The sequence below is a fragment of the Triticum dicoccoides genome, chromosome 1B (assembly GCF_002162155.2).
Source record: "Triticum dicoccoides isolate Atlit2015 ecotype Zavitan chromosome 1B, WEW_v2.0, whole genome shotgun sequence".
Classification (NCBI taxonomy): domain Eukaryota; kingdom Viridiplantae; phylum Streptophyta; class Magnoliopsida; order Poales; family Poaceae; genus Triticum; species Triticum dicoccoides.
Window position 1 is genome coordinate 539,297,219 of NC_041381.1, and position 4,854 is coordinate 539,302,072.

Sequence of the window (4,854 nt, forward strand, 5' to 3'; positions counted from 1 at the left end):
CAGAGGCAGTCTTGCCCTGCGACATTATTCATGACTCACCTCGAGTGCGCATGTACGAAGAAAGAGAGGCCGAGCTTGATCGGCAGGACAGCTTGGACACATTGGAGGAAGACGAGACGTCGCCAAGGCTCGTTCCGCATTCTATCAGCAGCAGGCCCGAAGATATCAAAGCAGAGAAGTACGGACCAAGACTTACAACGTTGGTGAACTAGTTCTACGCCTGCCGGACAAGAAAAAGGACAAGCTCAAGCCCAAATGGGAGGGCCCCTTCATTATCGATCAAGTCCTGACCGGCGGAGCATACCGTCTACGAAATGCGTCGGATAACCGACTCGAGCCGAACCCATGGAACGCAGCCCGCCTCAGAAGATTCTATGCCTAGCGCCGGACTAAGAGTTCGTCCCCTTCCTCCGTCCAAATTTTTACACTTCGGCTGTCTTTTGTTTCTCTTTTCATAACCTTTTTACTAAAAAGCCCCTAAGGGCCTACTTTCGCATTTTTAGCATACACTTGATGTGCCATCCGCACTCATTATACCTGGGGGCTTCTTTTACAGAAGCTCAATTATAAGGGTTTCATGCCCAGCACATGTGTCAAGCTTCCACATGTACCTTTTACTCACCATTATATGCATCGGTATGACTTAAGTTTTGGCCAAGCTGGGTTGCCTGGCTCCTGTGCTTACCCCTACGTTCCCGATTGTTCAGCTAGGAGGTAAAGGGAGCACCTCTGCGATTGTTACTGCCAGGTCAGCCGGATGTGTACCTCAGACTGGGTGAAGCCGAAAGCTACCGTTCTTAAGGGAATATTCGGTCGGTGACTTAAAATATGACTTTTTACCTACTCATTTATCCGCCCCCAGATGTTTTCTCTGCTTTTTTCGCAGTCCGGACATGCACTTTAGGGCATGCCTCCCAAGGAAAGGAACCCTTAACGAAACTATTCTCTCTAGAAGATGTTTCTTACTAACCATGTAATATAACATAACTAGTTGGGCACTTGTCTGATAAAGCACTAATGACCCCTACGCCTGGTCTCCATGCATAACCCGGTTGTTTCTTAACCAAAAAGGTATTCGGACACACTCCGGACTCTAGGGTCCCGAGGTTGAAGTGAAAAGGTCGGCAAGGACAAACGATCTACAATCCGGCTAGAAGGCATTTCACATGTCACTTTAAAGGAAAACATACATCGTCAAAATTACTGATTGTATTCCTCCTCAATCCCGTCTAACAGGCTGTCTAACTTACAGTCCCGTTGGGAAAATTTAGCAGCCAGCTCTACTTGGCTGTATACTAAACTCACAGGGATCTCCTTCCCATCGGGCCCCACCGGTCCAAATTCGGCCATATGGTTGGGATCCGCCTTCTTGTAACGCGTATTCACCATGGCCCAAGCCTCCCTGGCACCTTGGCGGCAGGCCGAAATCTTCCATAAACGGAAGCGCTGCCGCACTCCCTGAAGCTTCTCCACAAGCTCCCCAAGGCCATCGGGTAGGGAGAGGGCTGGCCATAAAGCCTGGACGACGCCTCTCATTGCCTGCCGAACTCGTTCGAGCAGCTGTAACAGCTCGGGAAGTTGATCACCCGTTGATACGGGCATCTCCTCCGCGGGGCGACCGGTGAGTATACCTACAAGACATAATTTGTCAATTAACTTCCTCGTCGAACTCTTCTTTTCAAAGGAGTCCGCTCAAGCACTTACTATAGATGCCGCGAAGAAGCCGCTCAGTCTCCTTAACGGAGCTGGACAGCTCGGCCCGAACACCTTTCAGCTCTTCTCCGAGCTGGGCGTGGGCATCCTGGAGCTTGTTCCTTTCTTGCTGCACCTTATTTAGCACCCTCTCGCCGGCCTTTAGCTGGCGTAGTAATTCTTGCCTATCTGGATCTTGTTCGGCGGCACCTGCAATGTCACTATTAGACTTGCGCGCACGCCGCACAACGCTTATATTTATTAACAAAAATGTGTTACCAGGAGGGGTCTCTGCGTCTCCCCCTGCGGCAGCAAGTACGGCCTCAAGTTGGGCCTTGCATTCTTGCAGCTCCTGAGACAGCTGTGCATTCTTCTCGGTAAGAGCTTGCGTTTTAATTGATCCTTAAATCAGTTAATATAACTACTTTAAGTCTCGGGGGCTACTGGTATATATAACCATTAAAATTCCCTTACCCGTATGTCTTTCACATACTGCTCCGTGGCTCTAGTAAAACCATCTTGAGCGGCATGGAGGTGCGCGTCCCCTGCGTTAAAGGCGTCCAATGCCTCAGGGGAGAAGCACGCTTCACGAAACACTGTCCGATGGCACCTATGGTTCATGGCGCTCTCCACCTCAGACTTGGTGGTGGACAATCTGTCGGTGCCCTCCGTTGGAGGAGGATCCGGCCCGCGTCTTGCGCTTGCCTCCCCCTCCAGGCCGGGCGCTGGAGCCTGGCCGGTGTAGGTTGGATCGGCAACTTCCGCGCCCGCAGTCCGGCGAGCGCTTTTTCTCCTATAAAGATCATGAGCACTCAGACGCTTCCTGGGAACGTTGCTCTGAAAATTCAAATACAAGTTATACCTTTGCGGCGACGTTTCAGTCTGTGCCGCGCTCCTTTCCGCCTGCTTGTCCGGACTGACCTTTGTTGGTCAGCCGCCGCGGGCTCGGCTTCCCGCTGTAAAGGCGCTTCCTGTAGAATACCATCGTTCGCGAAGGTCAGAAATGGGAAAGGAAGAGATAATGGTGTTCGGACCTCGGTCACAGTCACCTGGGAAGCCGGATACAGTCCGGGGTAGTCCGCCGTAATGGCGACCAAAGCATTATCCATGCTGAGCTGGTGAAATACCCCGTCGATCAGCTCCACCTTGATGTCCGGATCCTCTTCGGAGGCCGGATCCAGGAATCTTTCTGGATCCTCGGGTTGCGGAGCGGGACTTACCATGTCCTCCACAGTCCAGCATAGATCCTGCGCCGAAGACATAATGTAAGAAGCCTAAACTTCGAAAGCATGGGTTGAGCCCTTGAAAGTGTTCGCTTACCCATCCTCTAGGGTTGTTCATGGGAAACCCATTCAAAGGGTTCGTTCGAAGGAAGTCCTCCTTCTCCCCCTTGTACAGGCTGGACATGATCTCCACCAGATCCTCGGTCGAATCCGGCCCTTCGCGGCCATGACGGGTGGCATCGTCTTCCCCGTTGAAATCCCACATGGGGTGGCCTCTGTATTGCAATGGTTGTACCCCCCGCATGATGCATGTCGCCATGACTCCAATCATGGTCAACCCAGAATGGGCCAGTAATCTTATTCGGCCCATCAAGTAATGGACGCTCTTGTCTTCCTCCAATCGGGGGCTCCATGGGCGCCAGCTGAGGCGTTTCTTTAGAGGAGCAGCATTAAACTCCGGGAGGCCAATCCGGAGTGGGTCCGGCAGCGGAGCGTCTCCTATGTAAAACCACTCTGAAGGCCAGTCTTCGGACGCCTTCTTGGGAGTAATGGGTATCCGGTCCCGGCGATGCGCCATATTTCGGCGCCGCCCACTTGATATATGGACCCCTCGTGAGAACGGGGTACGAGGCAGAATAGCCTCTTCCACAATGCAAAATGGGGCTCAATGCCCAGGAATAGCTCGCAAAGAGCTACGTAGCCCGCGATATGCAGGACAGAGGCGGGCGTGAGGTGGTGGAGATGGAGCCCGTAGAACTCCAGGAGCCCGTGGAGGAACAGATGTATTGGGAATCCGAGTCCCCTTATCAGATAAGGGACGAAGCATACTCTCTCCCCTTTATTGGGTCTTGGGGTAGCCTCCGCTTTCCTCCCACCTTGACAAGTGACCAGCCCGGCTCGAACCGGGACCATGAAGGTCGGAGGGAGATATCCCCCCGCTTGGAGCTTCACTAGCTCGTTGTGCGGAACAGAGCACCTCCTCCAATCCCCTGGCGGTGGGCTGGGAGCGCGAGAAGAGGAGCCGTGTCGACGGTCCATGATGGAATGTATTTCTAGGTCAAGGGCGCTCCGATGAAGTATTCGCGGGAGGAAGATGGTGTGGTTTGGATCTGGATTTTTGCCTCTTTTGTAGGCGGATGAATCGCACGACTAGGGGGTGAAGCATAAAAGACACCCTGGCTTTTCGCATTCGTGCGACGCGTGGAAAAAGGCCATTATTGGGCGTAGAAGCCGAGACACACAGTATTTATGATAAAGCCGGACACTATTCGGCAGGTACGTGGAACTTGAAGGGAGAACCCGCCCTGCAACGCCGAAGACTATATACGCGCTGGACTTATCGTCATTGAAGCCTGGTTCGGGGGCTACTGAGGGAGTCCTGGACTAGGGGGTGTCCAGACAGCCGGACTATCATCATCCGCCGGACTCCAAGACTACGAAGATACAAGATTGAAGACTCCGTCCCATGTCCGGATGGGACTTTCCTTGGCGTGGAAGGCAAGCTTGGCGATACGGATATGTAGATCTCCTAACATTGTAACCGACTCTGTGTAACCCTAGCCTCCTCCGGTGTCTATATAAACCGGAGGGCTTTAGTCCGTAGGACACAACATACATTACAACAATCATACCATAGGCTAGCTTTAGGGTTTAGCCTCCTTGATCTCGTGGTAGATCCACTCTTGTACTACCCATATCATTAATATTAGTCAAGCAGGACATAGGGTTTTACCTCCATCAAGAGGGCCCGAACCTGGGTAAAACATCGTGTCCCTCGTCTCCTGTTACCATCCGCCTAGACGCACAGTTCGGGACCCCCTACCCGAGATCCGCCGGTTTTGACACCGACAATCAGCCATGGGACTGACGGAACGGTGGAGCGTGGATCGATGGAGGGAAAGCTTCGACACACCCCTACCATGGTGATGCCTTGATAATT